Below are 18,134 nucleotides of genomic sequence, written 5' to 3' on the forward strand. Positions count from 1 at the left end.
GATACAGAGCCCAACAACACAAGCAAATACACCACTATAAAATGATTAAAAGCTAAGGAAATAGAATATAGCAAATGCATAAGAAGAATGAAGGGGGAAAATCCTGCAGGAAAAGAAGTTATTTTAATTACTGTTTATTTCTATCCCCTCTTGCTGCATATACATGGCAATGAAAATAGATTGCAAATTGCCTGCTAAAGAAAGATGTATCAAAAGATGTTTACCACCCTGTTTAATGACCCATACTCAATGACATGTATAGCAAAGTAATGTTTTCATTAACTCATTTACAAATAGCTTCATAATAATAATAATAATCCTTTAATTCCATTTCATCTGAGAGTTTTGAGAAATATAAAGTAGGTGAGGATCATATGGGCCAACCAAGATGACAAACTACACGCATGAAAATTAACTTCTTAAAAGGTCCTCTGCTTAAGTTACTTTTATTTATTTATTTTTCAGGATTCAAAAGTGTTCATTATGAGCTGAATCCAAAGTCTACTGAGGTCAACTGGAGTATTTCTACCTGCACTTTGAATTAGACTCTATACCTCTAGGTGCATGTTCAGATTCATATACATCTCTATGGTTGGACACCTTAGTTGCAACAGTGGCCAGAAATATCTTTTTTCCCCATCTCTATAAGACAGGATTTCACCTGCTTCCCTCAGAGGCAGATCCTGACCACAGTGATCCATTCCTTTGTCACTTCTACAAAGAGGTGCTGCAATGTTCTTTATTTCCAGCTTTCTACATACAGTGGAAACTGCAACTTATAAAACATGCAGCCACATGTCTCCAAAGTGGACCCATCAGTTGAGGGGTAGAGTAGGGAAAATAATCATACTAGTGCTGTGTGCATTAAACCAGCTCCCAATCTACTACTGGATGAAATTTGAGGGCTGTGGTCTGACTACCTAAAAAAACCCTATTCTCTTTACACAACTTTAAGAATCCCATTATCAACAGGGATAATGCAGTTTGAAGAACACAGGCCCACGTTGGCTAGATGTGCACTCCTACTGCAGAAGGTCAGGAGGGATGAGTGCATGTATTCCCTTCTTTAAAAGACAATGCAACCAATCCGTCTGCAGAGGCCTTACCATAATAGAAACAAAACGAAAACCTCATAATTGGCAAGCAACACATCTCTCCCTTAAGAAACACAATCTATGGAATACATTTCCTCCATGGGTGGGGTAGAGGAAACATGGTCCTTCTATGACTACGGCAGAGTCTAATTCTTGTATGTGGTATCTAGAAACTGGTGACTGGTACAATAAAAACACTTATGTTGCAGAGATGCATGAGAAATCAGTGGCCTGTGAGGAATTTATGGTCTGACTCACCGTTCAGTGTAAAGTCCCTTGAATTGAAACCAGAAAGAACATGAAGCTAGAGTAATCTACTGATCTCTACAGCTGATCCCACAAAGTAACCAAGCTGTCATATTCTGGACCAAAGTGAAGTTTCCAAGTGGCCTAGAAGTATAGCCCCATGAGCAGCCCATTGCAGCAATCCAATCTGGACATGACAAAATGGATAACTGTGGTAAGGACCACATCCAAAAGAAATGTTCATAGTCATTGCACAGATGACAATGTGCACTCTTTACCACCAAAGCCATATATAAAGTCAGGAGTCCAAAAAATAAACTTGGAATGCCAACCCCCTTACGAAAGCGTGGACAAATTTTCAAAAGCTGGAGGTGGCAGGTGCTGAAGAAGAGAAAAGGTATATCTTCGCCAAACATTGTAGTTGTTTCCAGAATCCAACCATCAGCATCTTCAAATTATCTGGACTGAGTTCTGTCAGTTTACCTATGTCCAAATCTCTATCTCCCTCAAGCACTGGACAGTTACCATCTGGATCTAATGAAAAGAAGGCAGACTGGCACATCATCAGCATACCAATAGCACCATAGCCCCAAACCATGATTTGCTCCAGCTCCCTTACAGAGACATTAAGCAGCAGTGGTGACAGAACTGAACCTACCTAGCAGAACTGCTCAAAATAAAAATATCTTAGTGTGGATAATTATTCAACTTCACCTTCTGGGATCCCTCTGAGAGGAAGGAACAGACACTCAGAAATATTCCTTTCCACCCATGTCAGGATCAGCAATCAGTTCAACAAAGAGCACTGTCAAAGGCATTGTGTATGTATAAACAGCTTTTGAGCAAACATGGACAAATGACCTTTATCCATTTCTAGGAGGGGTTCATCAACCAACAAGAGCAATGCTATCTGTGTGTCATACACAGACCTGAGCCAGGTCAACAGGGAATAAAGAAATCTGAGATCTTAGATACTGCCAGTCGACTCTGTGTCACTTTCTCAATACCCTTGTCCAAAGAGGGCAGGTTAGAGCAAGGGAACATTTCGATTCTGACATTTAATGCCTCATATGTTTGTTTATTAAGGAACACTAATAAGCAGTAAAAAAAACGAAGAAAAACCCCACCAAAAAAAAAAAAAAAAAAGATTTGCAGAAGGGTTTGTAAGTGTCTCTGAAGCTCCTACTAGCCCAGGGGTCAGCAACCTCTGGCACGCGGCTCGCTAGGGTAAGCACCCTGGCAGGCCGGGCCAGTTTGTTTACCTGTCGCGTCAGCAGGTTAGGCCGATTGCGGCTCCCACTGGCCGCGGTTCGCCGTCCCAGGCCAATGGGGGCTGCGGGAAGCGGCGCGGGCCGAGGGATGTGCTGGCCGCTGCTTCCCGCTGCCCCCATTGGCCTGGGACGGCGAACCGCAGCCAGTGGGAGCCGCGATCGGCCGAACCTGCCAACGCAGCAAGTAAACAAACTGGTCCGGGCCGCCAGGGTGCTTACCCTGGCGAGCCGCGTGCCAGAGGTTGCCGACCCCTTTACTAGCCCAAAGATGGGGTCTATTGCACTTAGTTTCACTCCTTATTTAAACCATCTCAGACTAACTCTGCAGATCTTAGTTAATAGCAAGACATGGCTCAGGCTACCTGAAATAAACGTGAAGTCTGAGAACTTCTTTGATTGCAAGAAACAGAGAAAAAACTTGAATGCTGTGTAACTGTAATACCCAATGACCGAAGCTGGCTGGGGGCAGTCCAGAGCTGTGGTCAAGAGGACAGAGGCCCTGGCCAGGAATGCTGGATAAAACTTTTTTCAAGATCCTGGTGGATATAATTCTGAAGAGCAGCTAATTTGGGCTCTGACACAGAATATATTCGGCCAAACAGAATCTTGCTCCAGATTATAAATCAACCAGATGGTCATATTGCTGGTGAGGGGGCAATGTGTCTGTGCTTTGTTTTCTGAAGACATGTGAACATTCCTGGTACTTCGCGGGAAGAGTGATGGCTGACCCTCGCAGCAGAGAAGCCTGCTCTGTTGCCTGAGCATCTTTCTCTGTTTCTGGAGCCCAGGCAAGGGTTCAAGTTTGGAAGTCAGGAGGCAGTTGTCCCAGCAGAATTCAGAGTTAAATGTCATGATGGGCTGTCACCAGGAGATATGTGGGTCATTTTGCCAGTCAGGGAATTTCAAGTATCAAAGGGAAATGTGGGGAACCAGATCAGCCTGAACTTGAGGAGCTTATGGTGCTCCTCAACCATCACGATGGGACTACAGGCAAGCAGCGATCAATCAACTGTCTCGACTAGATCAGGGTGGCCTTAGGTATGGGCAGGCCAAGTACTTGAGCCACAGTAGCATCCACAAAACTATCACCTGCCCCAACGTCCAGAGGCTTCTTGTAGGGGAAGTACCTGTCCGGAAACCCAAAGGCAGAGTTACAGCTGGAGTTGTAGACGCAGGGACAATTTCAAGGTGCTGGGCCAGGTGCACGGCATGGGTTGATGGAAGGGCCTTCATGGGGTTTTCCCAGTATTCCCCAGGCTCAACCTCCTTATTGAGGCTGGGCACAATCTTTTTTGGAGCTGGCTGTTCGGGCACTTGATAAGACAAAAGGACACCATATATGACTGGTGCCACCACAGTAAAAGCACAAATTTTCTCACCATCGGCATTCCTGTCCACATGGGTCCAGCAGGATCCACGCTGAATCCACTTGCATGGGCTCAGGTGAGGGGACCTTCGCAGGGTTTTCAGACAGTGTCTGGATGCAGGATAGAATCCCTCTTTTGTTAGGTCATCGCTCCTTAAGTCGTGTGTTGATTCGGATGCAACGCTCAAGAAATGCATCTAAGCTCATCTTTTATTTTCTCACTGAGACCAAGACCAAATTGGCGCAGCTGGGCTGGTCTATTCCTAGCAATATCTGCCACAAGGCATTGGAAATGGGCTGGATACAATGCAGATGACCACAAGGCCTGACAGAGTCTTTGTAAAGCCACCTCCACAGTGCAACCCCGGTGAGGATCATCAAAAATTGTCGCAAAGGTCCTCAGAAATGTGTGCCAGCTGGCCAGTACAGGATGATCCCGCTCTAGCAGAGGGAACACCCAGTCCAGAGCCTCTCCTGTTCAAAAGGCTGATGACCAGTCCCACCTTTGCTTGGTCTATCTTTTAAGCTGGGAGCTGTAGCAGGAAATAGAGCCGGCACTGGTTCATGAAACCTCAGAACTTGCTACAGGTCCCATCATAGTGTTCTGATAAAGGTACAATAGGTTTGGGTTCAGAAGGTGACGCGAGATGCTGGGCCAGAAAAGGCATCGCCACTTGCAGTTTTTTGATCTGTTCCCAAAGGATGCAATTTTTTGCCTAAAGCTGATCCAGCATAGCCTGCAAGACTTAGTTTTCCGTATGTACATGGGCTACCTGCTTCTGGGGGCTCAGCATCCCCTGAGACGCTGCTGATGCCAGGCCTGTGGGTTTTGTAGCCTTTTGGGGTAGGATAAACCTAGGAGGACTGAAGCAGGTCTGAGCAAACTGTCATGGCCAGTGGCTGAAGCAGGGTAGGTACGTCCAGTGCTGTGGTCAAGTGGTACGTGGTGGGGCTGGTAGCTGGGAGGCCAATCGATATTAAAGGCAGTCCAGGGCAATTGTCAGAGTTCTCGCAGGGGTCAGTAGCTGGAAGATCCAATCCAAAGCGGCTGTGTTGGTGGGATAGAGAGGCAGAGTCAGGCAAAACAGCAGGGCAGCAAGGCAAGGCAGTTTAGGCAGCAACCAGTGGGCAATGGCCTGTTTCTCAGATAGTTTCCTCTTCTTGTTGGGGTCTTTATATAGTCCAGGTATCCAACGGGAATGCTGTTTGCCCAGCCAATCAGGGGCTTGGGGTATGGCTGCTGTGGAGCTGTGATTCAACATTACCGCCAGGGTGCGGAGACTAGGGACGCCATCTACAAACCTGGCAGGATGGGCTCAATACCAGGGTCCGAACAATAACAGCCTGTGGGTGGACACTAGCTTAACTGAAAATTTCATAAATTATCTATTTGTCTCTGATATGCCATACATTTTTATGGCATCATATACATAAGTACGAAGGCCTAGAAAATAATCTCATTTTAAAAAATTCAGATTAGCATAATAGGAGTGGGGAAAAGTGTTGCAGAGGCACTCAGGAGCAATGTAAAAGAGCACCTAAGCCCCTCCAGACCACACAGGAGCATCACTGATTGGCTCAGAAGAGTGCCCTCAGCCAGAAGGTATGTTATAACAACAGATATTGTGGGCTCAGGGGGTGAGGTGAGATTTTTATGTCCTTAGAGGCATGGAAGACCAGTAAAAAATATATATATATATTAAAAGTTTTCTAAGATCCATACTGTTTGGTTCAAGATGCAGGTATGTTAACTTCAATAACTGAAACATGCAACTCATTTACCATTATTAAGTTAAAATAGACTCATAGACATTAAGACCAGAACTAGCAGTGCAAGTATGCCGGTACGCTGTGGTACGCCATACCAGCAAGCTGTTTATAGCCGGTAGGGCGTACCGGAAAGACAGCAGCAGCCCCGCCGGAGGAGAGGGCTCGGGAGCGGGGCTGGGAGTTCTGCTCCTTTCCCCGCTGGTGAAAAGGCAGCAGCGGGGAAAAGTGCAGAACGCCTGCAGCTCCTCCGGCAGCTGTACCGCCCCCAGCCCTGTTCTCCTGCTGCTGCTGTAGTACACAGATGGAGATGCAGCTCCGTGGAAGGGCATGGTGCGGGGTTGGGGGCTCTGTTCCTTTCCCGGCTGCAGTTCCCAGCCGGGAAGGCTCTCCCGGGAACCGCAGCGGGGAAAGGAGCAGAATGCTGGCACGGCTGTACCGCACCCAGCCCCACCCCCCGGAGGGGCTGCTGTACAGATGGAGGAGATGCAGCTGCATCAAAGGGCAGGGGGTGGGGAGCAGGGCTCAGGGCAGTACAACCACGCTAGAGGAACTCACCCAGGAGCCAGCATCCCACGCTGGCAGCGTCTCCTCTCTCCTGTCTGGGCCAGGGTCTGTACAATGTAGAGTGAAATTTGTTGTGGAGCTACCTAGTGGAAATGCAGATGCTTTAGCTTTCTGGAGGCTGAGTTCGAATCATGCTGCTGGGATTGTGAATTTAGCCGGCTGAAAGGAGCTGGCTTGGCAACCCTGCCCTTCCTTGAGTGGTTTTGGTCTTTCCTCTCCAACTGTAAAAGCCTGTTCCCATTGAACTCAATAGCAAAACTCCTTTTGATCTCAACGGGAACAGGATTTGGCCTCAAGAGATCAAAGAATGTGATTTTGATCAATTGCTTATCTGTCCAGAGACAGTTCTCATGCATGTTCTGCCAGGCTGATTTTGATTGCCCCTCCTGTATGTCATGCTGAGGAAAATAATAAAACAATTGGGGCTGTAGTTCTATCAAGGTGCACATGGCACACAGTTCTATGCCTCTTTTCCATCAAACCCAGATGGCTCAGCATCTTTGCTTTCCTAGTGCCTGGCAGAGAGCAATACTTAGATAAAGGCAAGCTGGTAGAAGCTTAGTTTGGACATAATGGCAGGGCCGCCGGGGGGGGGGCAAGTGGGGCAATTTGCCCCAGGCCCTGGGTCCCGCAGGGGCCCCGCGAGCCTTGGCCCGGCGGCGGTCCAGGTCTTCGGCGGCATTTCGGCGGTGGGGGGTCCTTCAGTGCTGCCGAAGAGGCGGAGCGACTGAAGGGCCCCCCACCACCGAAATGCCCCGCGAGCCGTGGCCCGGCGGCGGTCCGGGTCTTCAGCGGCATTTCGGTGGCAGGGGGCCCTTCAGTTACTCGGGTCTTCAGCGGCATTTTGGCGTTGGGGGGCCCTTCAGTCGCTCTGGGCCTTCGGTGGCATTTCGGCGTCGGGTCCTTCAGTGCTGCCGAAGACGCGGAGCAACTGAAGGCCCCCCCGCCGCCGAAATGCCGCTGAAGACCCAGACCGCCGCTGGGTGAGTACAAGCGCCGCAGCTCCCCCGCTTTGCCCCAGGCCCCCTGAATCCTCTGGGCAGCCCTGCATAATGGAGGCATTGATAGTGTGATTGTCCTTCCTATCCTTCTTTCATTTAAGAAGTTTTCTATTTGGAGTGCTGCTGGATCCTCAATGACATCTGGAAGTACAGGTGGCACCAGGGGCCCAAAACATCATTTTACAACTGCATCTGTTTAGACATTTATTCTTAGAGCTAGATCTTACCTCTATGATTCCTGAGAAATGTCTCTCAACCAGTGAGCTTGCCATGGCAGTTCATGTCAACTGAAAAAAAAATGCTTGAGCTTACAGATCCAAGATTCAAACCACTGGGCAGTGGTGACTGTGCATTTAATGTGAACAACCCTCAACTCCAGAATTAGCTCCCCCAGCTGTTCTAACAGAGAAAATAACTCAAGTAGGAGGCTATGATCAACAGTCATGACACTCTCTTCTTGATACAAAATACAGCCGGACCTTATTTTGAGCCAGATTCTGCCATCCTTTCTCTTGTTGAATAATACTATACTCCAAGAGTAGTGAGAAGTACCTCATTAGAGCTATTCATGGAGTAAAGTACTACTCAGCAAATGTGAAAGTGGCAGAATCTTATTTTTTTGGTTCTATGCTGAGAAATGTATATATGCATCTGTTGCTCTACCTGGTCAAATGAAACCTGTTTACCTGAATGTTCTTTATGTTCCTGAAATGTTTTGGATAAGAGATATAATTAAAATTCTTTGGAAGGGAAAAGATTTCATTCTTTTTCATATAGGCTAAAGGAACAAATAAAAGTTTAAATTCATGAAACTATATGTGCCTCATCATGGAAAGGAGACGTTTTGATTCCTTGGTCTCTACTTACTTAATTGGATTTTGCTGAGCATCTGAAATCAGTTGAGACTTTGGTCAACTGAACATCCAGAGTCACTTCCAAAAGCATTCATAGCCCTGAGCGGATACAAATTTCTATCCGCAGATGCGGATATCCGCGGATAGAAATCGATATCCACTTCACCATAGCAGGGCTCTCCAGAACTGCAGCAGGGAGAGGAGCAGAACACGGGGCCGCTGGGCAGCCCCATACCAGCTGCATCTCCTCCGTCTGTGTACTACAGCAGCAGCAGGAGGCCAGGGCTGGGGAGGCGAGGCTGGGAAAGGAGCAGAAATCTGAGCCCTGCCCCCTGCCCTTCCATGCACAGAGCTGCATCTTCGTCCTTCCTTCTGCTCCTTTCCCCACTGCGGTTCCTGGGACAGCCCTGTCCCGAAGTCTCCGGCGCAGCAGGAGGAGGACAGAGTTCCGTCCCCCTCAGGTAACATGGGATGGATCATGGGGAGGGGACAGGGAGAGTGTGGCAGCCCCGGGCTGGGGGCGGGGCAGTGAGGAGTCACATGGAGGGTCATGTGGGGAGGTCTCGTGCCTCCCCCCCTTAGCTGGTCCTCCCCCGTACTGGTAACAAATCGATTTTACTTGCACCACTCACCAGAACTGATCATCTAGTCTGATTTCCTGCACATTGCAGGCCACAGAACCTCACCCACCGACTCCTGTAATAGACCCCTAACCTCTGGCTGAGTTACTCAAGTCCTCAAATCATGATTTAAAGACTTCATGTTACAGAGAATCCACCATTTAGACTAGTTTAAACCTGCAAGCGACATGTCCCAGGCTGCAGAGGAAGGTGAAAAGCCCCCAGGGTCTCTGCCAATCTGACTGCGGGGAAAATTCTTTCCCGACCTCAAATATGGCGAGCAGTTGAACCTGGAGCATGTGGGCAAGACCCACCAGCCAGACACCTGAAGAAGAATTCTCTGTAATGACTCAAAGCCCTCCCATCTAGTGTTCCATCACCAGCCATTGGAGATATTTGCTTCTAGCAATCGCAGATCAGCTACATGCCACTGTAGGCAGTCTCATAATACCATCCCCTCCATAAATTTATCAAGATAAGTGTTGAAGCCAGTTAGGTCTTTTGCTCCCACTGCTACCCTTAGAAGGCTGTCCAAGACCTTCACTCCTTTTATGGTTAGTAACCTTCACCTAATTTCAAGCCTAAATTTGTTGATGGCCAGCTTATAGCCATTTGTTCTCGCATCCACATTGGTGCTTACTTAAATAACTTCTCTCCATCCCTGGTACTTATCCCTCTGATGTATTTATAGAGAGCAATCATATCTCTCCTCATCCTTCTTTTGGTTAGGCTAAACAAGCCAAGCTCTTTGAGTCTCCTTTCATAAGGTAAGTTTTCCATTCCTTGGATCATCCTACTAGCCCTTCTCTGCACCTGTTCCAGTTTGAATTCATCTTTCTTAAACATGGGAAACCAGAATCATACACAGTATTCCAGATGAGTTCTCACCAGTACATTGTATAATGGTACTAACACTTCCCTAGCTCCACTGGAAATACCTTGCCTGATGCCTCCTAGGATTGCATTAGCCTTTTTCACGGCCGCATCACATTGGTGGCTCATAGTCATCCTGTGATCAATCAATACACCCAGGTCTTTCTCTCCTCTGTCACTTCCAACTTATAGCAAAAATCTTGTTGTAGTCACTAAGTGCATGACCTTGCACTTTGCACTATTAAATTTCATCCCATTTCTATTCCTCCAGTTTTCAAGGGTGTCCAAATCTTCTTGTAGGATGTTATGATCCTCCTCAGAATTGGCAATACTTCCCAACTTTGTGACATCTGCAAATTTTATTAGCACAGTCCCATTTTTTGTGCCAAGGTCATTAATGAAAATGTTAAATAAGATTGGTCCCAAGACCAATCCCTGAGGAACTCCACTAGTAACCTCCCTCCAACCGGACAGTTCCTCTTTCAGTATGACCCGTTGTAGTCTTCCTTTTAACCAGTTCCTTTTCCACCTTTCAATTCTCATATTAATCTCCATCCTTTCCAATTTAATTAATAATTTCCCATGTGGAACTGTATCAAATGCCTTACTGAAATCCAGGTAGATAAAATTGACTGAATTTCCTTTGTCTAAAAATCCAGTTATCTTCTCAGAGATCAGGTTGGTCTGGCAAAATCTACCTTTTATAAAACCATGTTGTATTTTACCTCAATTATATTTACCTATATTTCCTTAACTACTTCATCTTTCAAAATTTGTTCCAAGACATTACATACAATTGAGGTCAAACTAACAGGCCTGTAATGTCCCCGATCACTTTTCCCCCCTTTCTTAAAAATAGGTTCTAGATCAGCAATCCTCCAGTCATAGGGTATGACCCCCAAGTTTACAGATTCATTAAAAATCCCTGCTATTGGTCTTGCAATTTCATGTGCCAGTTCCTTTAATATTCTTGGATGGAGCTTATCCAGGCCTCCTGATTTGGTCCCAGTAAGCTGTTTGAGTTGGATTTCCATCTCAGATGTGGTAATTTCTACTTCCATAGCCTTATTTCCATTAACCACCCTGCCACTACCCCTAATATCCTCATTACACTTATTAAAAACTGACGCATAGTATTCACGTAGGTCAGGGGTTGGCAATCTCTGGCACGAGGCTCGCCAGGGTAAGCACCCTGGCGGGCCGGGCCAGTTTGTTTACCTGCCGCGTCTGCTGGTTCGGTGAATCGCGGCTCCCACTGGCCGTGGTTCGCCGCTCCAGGCCAATGGGGGCGACGGGAAGCAGCGGCTAGCACATCCCGCGGCCCGCACTGCTTCCCGCAGCCCCCACTGGCCCCCACGATCAGCTGAACCTGCGGACGCGGCAGGCAAACATACTGGTCAAGCCTGCCAGGGTGCTTACCCTGGTGAGCCGCGTGCCAGAGGTTGCCGACCCCTGATGTAGGTGTTGGCCATGCCTAGATTATCTTTAATCTCCACCCCATCTTCAATGCATAGCAGTCGCACTTCTTCTTTCCTTGTTTTCTTTTTATTTATATGGCTATAGAACCATTTACTATTGGTTATAATTTCTTTTGAAAGGTCCAACTCTGCTTGACTTTTTGACAGTTCTCATGTTTTCCCTACAATTTCTGACCTCCAAGAGGTAACTTTCCTCAATGATTCATCCCATCTTCCATTCCGTATAGGCCTTCTGCTTTCTCTTAATTACCTTCTTTGAGAGGCTTGCTCACTCAGTTTGGTCTGCAACCCTTCCCTATGATTTTTTCCCCCTTGCTTGGATACAGGCTTCAGATAGCTTTGGCAACTTTGACTTAAAGTAATTCCAAGCCTCCTCCAAATCCAGATACTTAAGTTCTTCAGTCCAGTCCATTTCCCTAAGCGATTAGCTTAATTTTTTTAAGTTTACTCTTTTGAAACCTAGTTGTAGATCTATTTTTGTTTATTATTCCATTTACTTTCTACTGAATTAGCTCATGATCAGTTAAACCAAGGTTGTCCCCTACAACCAGTTTTTCTATGAGGTCCTCACTACTCACCAATACTAAATCTAAAATGGCATCATCTCTTGTTGATTCAGTGACTATTTGGTGAAAAAATCTGTCAGCTATCACATCAAGGACAATCTGGGGCCTACTGTTATTAGTAGCATTTGTCCTCCAATCTATATCTCCTGTAATCACACAATTCTCAGCAGTATTTATTTTATTAAAAATATTAAAGATGTCTCTATCCATATCCAAATGAGATCATGGGGGTCCGTAGCACTCCAAGCACTATTATACAGTATTCTGCTTTCATTCATTATGGAACAATCAACTCTTGCCAACAATATGAGACAGAGACCTAAACAAGATACATTTAGCACTGACCTTGAACCCAACCTAAAGCTTGTAACCACTCTCCTTGGTGCTTAACTGCCTAAGGAATGTGATGAGTCAAAGTTTGCAATATAAATCATAGCTAAATAGCATATTAGTATTTATGAATTATCAACAATATTACAAGCTAGCCAGGGAGAAGGCAGTGTTCTCCTAAGGAATTCAGAGAAAGAAACATGAGAAAGCTCACTCACAAATTAGTTTTATGTTGAAGTTAGGTTTAATATTTAAACTTTTTTGGGCTAAAGTTTTAAAGAAGTCTTCCAAATTAGCACCCTCAAAGGAACACAAGAATTGTGATACTCAATTAGACCAGTGGTCCATCTAGTCCAATGTTTTGTCTCCAGCAGTGGCAGGAGGCAGTCATAGGATAGTCTGTCTCTAAAGTTTCCTCCAAAACCTCAATAATTAGGCCCTCAAACAAAAGGGTTACTACATTGTTAATCTTTACTATAACAACCCTAGATATTTTTCTTGTCCATATTAATGTCTCCAAACTTTCTGAAGCTTGCTAGGCTCTTGGCCTAGAACCCTGTGACAAGGAGCTCCACTGGTTAATTGTTTGAAAAAAAATTCCTTTTGTCAGTTTTGAATTTGCTACCTTCCAATTTCATTGAATGGTATCTCTCGTTCTTGTGTTACAAGACAGGGTGACTAGAAAGAAGTTCCTGATCTGCCTTCTCTATTCATTACTTTGTATACTTTTATCATGTCCATTCTTATTTATCTCTTTTCTAAGGTAAACATTTCCAGTCTTCTCAATCAATCTTCATCTGAGAGTTTTTCCATGCCCTTACTCATTCTCTTTGCTCATCTCCAAACCTCTCCAACTGTGCAGTATGTCCATAATCAATGTGAAGGGGGAAATTGTTTAAAGAAAAAAATGCAGGTGTTAAGTAAAGGCATTTAAATATTTAACTATCTGATGGCACCTACAAACAGATAAGAGATTGACAGTTGTCTATTTCTTTTGGAGGCTGGGATGGAGCAGGCAAACAGCTGGCAAACAGTTCTAAACTAATAAGGAAAGTTTGGGACAGGAAGGAGGAGGTTTTGAGGGAGGCTGCATGGAAGGTGGGTTTTATCCCCTCCATGGTTTTGAAGAGCTGTGCTGTCTCCTATTCTCCCCACCAACATCAAAGAAATGAACAGTATATAGCAGACATTACTGTATAAGTCATGCAGTCTGTTGGCCATATTAGACTTGGACACCTAAAACAGCCTTTTTAGTGAGACGTGGGCTTATGGTGGCCTCTTACATATACATACACAGGCTCTCACCAAATGCATTGGCTGTCTTTGCTAGTGTTTGTGATTCCAAGAAGTGACAGTCCAGATTTTTATCCCCTGTTGGCTCTACTGCATACTGGAGCTACATAAACAGCTGATTAATGGATTCTACACTATGGAAGCCCTAGTTACTGGCAAATGCACACTTGCTAAGGGATTTCAGATCTCACAGACAGAGCAGGAACTAACAAGGTCTACAGGGCATTAATTTCAGATTCATATTTAGTACTAGGGATGTAAATACCATTTAAAAAGTTAACTGTTTAAATTATTAAAAAATATTTCATTTAAATGGTTAACCGATTAAGCGGCTGGGGCCAGCGTGGCTGGGGCTCGGGCTGTGGCATGGGGCCACTGGGGTCGTTGGGCCAGCCGGCATGGGGGCGCTGGGACCAGCAGACCAGCCAGCCCAAGGATTAACGGTTAAGGCAGCTAACTGGTAAGACTAATGCTTACCGGTTAACCGGTTAACATTTTACATCCCTATTTAGTACCTGACAAGTACAAATAGCTATCATTTGGTGTTTGGTGAAAAAGTAAAAGAATAGATTCACCCTTTATTATAAATAAAGTATGTATTCTAATTCCTGGTGATTCAGGTGTTTGGAATAGTTGAAAGCACAAATCAAAAATCAATACTATCAATCAACATCCATTAAAAAAATCCTTAAGATAAACATCTTACATTTGCTTAAGGAAATGGATTTGAATCAGATATTGTATTTTTGCACCAGTTTCCAAATCTACTTTTACTTCTTTCCAAATGAGCTTCTGAAATAAACAAATGACAAATCACTTATTGGCATAGTCATATCAAGCATGAGTATAACAACATGTGTTCTAAAAGCAAAAGCATCTCTTAACCAATAAGGGACTCCTCATTCTTCGGACTCTGATTTTTTCCACAGGTGAATAGAGATGAATATCTATTGAATGGATTACAGCAGAGTAAAGTTGCCACAGAAATACCCTGCTGGGTTAAATAGTAATAGTAATACAGTAAGTATGTTAACAGAGTAGCCGAAGGAGAACCCACCTACTTCCCAGGAGGAAAACCAGATTCTCTCCTCACCTGATAATCAGTGTGTTTTAATCTAATTTAAAAAATAACCAGAGAGATTATTTCCTTAACCTATAAAAGAAACAGTAGGTCAAATTCTGCCTTCAGTTTCACCCAGGCAACTCCAATGGGATTATACAGATATAACTATGTGGAAAATGTAGCCTTGTAGATACCAAATACTTGATTCTTTATATTTCTTATTTAAAATTGATTTAAGATTTTCCTGAAAATCTGTCTTGGGGCATGATAATGCATATTTTGTAGGGCATGCAGGTGGGATTTGTACCCATATGTAAACAATCAGGAATTTCAAACAAAGTCAGAGTGATTGTTTTCACTGCAATACATATCATAGCTGAAAACTCAAACAAACCACATTTTTTGGATCTCACCTGAAAAACTTATCTTGGAAGAAGAATACCATCATTCTGCTCTTTTATAGTGAGCTCCTTAATACATTTTGATGTTGACAGCCCATGATTCTTTACCAAAAAACACTGATGAACCCAAAATGAAAATATTTGGCCTCCAGTCTCTGAGCACTGTTGAGGGGCTCTTAAAACCTTCCTCAGCCAAAGGAGAGTCACCATGAACTGTTGTCTTAAAAGAAATTCTGGTTTAGGGGGAGCTGGAGGGAGCAGCAATCTGGGGAAAATTTAAAATAAAAGACTTTCCTCATCCTCCCTCTCTTCTCAAAATACAGTAAAAGCTGTGTTATCTGGCACTTTACCAACCGGAAAGCTCTAGAAACTGGCATTTCTGATATCTCCCAAAAGTCCAGTTGGCGCGGGGCTGGCAGGCTCCCTACCTGGCTCTGCGTGACTCCCCGGAAGCGGCAATATGTCCCTGCTGCTCCTAGATGGAGGAACAGCCATGGGGGCTCTGTGCACTGTCCCCACCCCACCCCGAGCGCTGGCTCCACAGCTCCCATTGGTCAATGAGAGCTGCGGGGGTGGCGCCTGCAGGCGGAGGCAGCGTGCAGAGATGCCTGGCTGCGCCTCCACCTAGGAGCAGCAGGGACATGTTGCCGTTTCCAAGGAGCTGCCCCAGGTGAGCGCTGCCCGGATCCGGCACCCCAAAACCCCTGCTGTGCCCCTGCCCCGAGCCCCCTCCTGCACCCAAACTCCATCCCAGAGCCCGCACCCCAACCCTGAGCCCCCTCCTGCACCCAAGCTCCCTCCCTCCATTGGTAAGTATAACTCGTAGTTAACCGGAATTTTTGACTAACCGGCACCCCCCATCCCTCCAACATACCGGATAACAAAGCTTTTAATGTATACTAAAAAAGCAGCACTATTTCAGACAATAGTTTTCTACTGTGCACACTTTTTGATGCCCCATGCACACAGGTCTGTGGAAAATGAACACGCAGAGACATATCTGAAGACATCTTCTCCAAAACGTTAAGCCACAATTATCGGTGACCTTTCTAGAGGTAAAGATCAAAATTTATATCCCCTAGGATAATTGTCCCATTCATATTATTTATGGAAGTAGAACAACATGCACAGGTAATAAAAATGAAGTTACACCATTAGTCTTTTTTCTGCCACAGTAACAATCTCCCAGACTAATGTGTTGATCTGGTTAACATACTGATCCTGATCATGTTGTACTTGAAACACAAGTTGAAACACGAAGAACCAAGCCCATCATTTTCAAACTCAGCAGGGGGCCTACAAATTTATCCAACTTGTGATCTCAACTGTAAAAAAGTATGTAAAAGTTTACAAGAGGTTACAATAAACCCATAATAACAAAATGCTGATGGGAAAAGGTATGAAAAAGAGACAGAATAATTGAATTAATCTAAACAAAAAGGCCAAGTTGAATAGATTCAAAAACTGTGCTGAAATTATACTGGTTAAAAAGCAGGAGATAAAGAGCTGGAAGTTAATGAGCAAAATTGCCATGTCAGATATTAAGCCTAATTGGTGGCCAAAATAATAAGGGGATGGGCTATTCCACCTATCACTCCCTTTTGGGGTCCTTAAAAGAAAGGGATTGTGTGGGGAAAATATGAAAGAACAAAAAGAACAATCAGGAAGAATAGACAAAGATGACTGAAGCGAGCTTCACCATCATGGTTGCCACCCCCACCATTTCCTGGGACCCCAGGCCTCCATCATCCTGATCCGGACTGGGCCAGAGAGAGAGGGACCCAGGTGACATCACCACCCTTACTGGCTCCAGCTTAATCCCAAACACTACATGGGATGACACTTATTACCATCTTTAATACCATCTAAGAGACTGTCAAACAAGGGGGAGGAGGGTTCCTTCTAAGACTGGACATTAACAGCAACTGCAGCAATGACATCTCCAGCCCATCTCAACTAAATTCTTCTCTTCTCCCCCAAAGGGACCATTATTACCACACAAGAGACTGTCAAACAGGGAGAAATGGGGGGAGGGGGGTTCCTTCTAAAAACTCTCTACAGCTAAAGGGAAAGGGAATGAAGGATGTAGTTAAAATGAAAGCCTTACTTAATACTTCACATTTCAAAATACTTAAACTGTTTTTTTCTTCTTTTCTGTATCTTTTTAAAAAAAAATTTAAAGGATTTTCAGTGGTGTGTTTGCCATGGTACTAAGCAGGCTGAGATCTCTATATACCAAACCCTGGGCCTTCTTTAACACTGTTTTATGTTGGACAGTGCCTGGGTTATGTTAACACCTTTGACCCATTTATTTCATTGAAATTAATACAACAGGAACCACGTTCTTCCACATTCCAATTTTGTATCTATCTTTATTTTAGCCCCATGACACAAGCCAAAATTAAAAAAAAAAAAAATCAGAAACATCAAACAAGATTTCACTAACTACAAATAATAAATAATAAAGCACAGGAAGCTTTATGATTCCCATAAAAACTTATTCTAGATCCTGAGATCTTACTCTGAATCATTTAGAGAAACAAGGTGGGTGAGGTAATATGCTTTATTGGGCATTGAGAGAGAGACAAGCTTTCAAGGTACACAGAGCTCTTCTTCAGGTCTAGGAAAGGTACTCAAAGTGTCACAGCTAAATATAAGGTTGAACAGATAGTTTAGTACATGGATCAGCAACCTTTGGCACACGGCCCGTCAGGGAAATCCGCTGGTGGGCCAAGACGGTTTGTTTACCTGCATGGTCCGCAGGTTCGGACGATCTCAGCTTCCAATGGCCACGGTTCACTGTTCCAGGCCAATGGGGGCTGCGGGAAGCGGTGTGGGCCAAGGGATGTGCTGGCCGCTGCTTCCCGCAGCCCCAATTGGCCTGGAACAGCGAACCACGGCCAGTGGGAGCTGCGATTGGCTGAACCTGCAAACGCTGCAGGTAAACAAACCACACCGGCCCACCCGCGGATTTCCCTGACGGGCCGCGTGCCAAAGGTTGCCGATCCCTGGTTTAATATAAGTAGTTTCTCATTTAGAGAAAGGCACAGAAGAAATGACTGTCTGAGATGAGACTAAACAAGACCTATCCGGAAGATCATAAGTGTGTTCTGATTGAAGTTCTCAAATCTCTTATTTGGGAATATTGCGCTCAATGCCTGGGTTGGTTGAGCTCCACTCGACACAGAAACTAGAGAAGGGGATCCCTGAGTCCCACCTTTATACTGCCCCTAATCGGGGGACTGCACAGGGACCAATTCAAACCTGGGTAATTTAGAGCAGCCTCAACACTACACTAACTTTCACAAGCTGGTAACAGCTCCCAAGGAGCCACTATATGAGCC

This window comes from Emys orbicularis, chromosome 1 (genome assembly GCF_028017835.1).
Source record: "Emys orbicularis isolate rEmyOrb1 chromosome 1, rEmyOrb1.hap1, whole genome shotgun sequence".
Taxonomy (NCBI): domain Eukaryota; kingdom Metazoa; phylum Chordata; order Testudines; family Emydidae; genus Emys; species Emys orbicularis.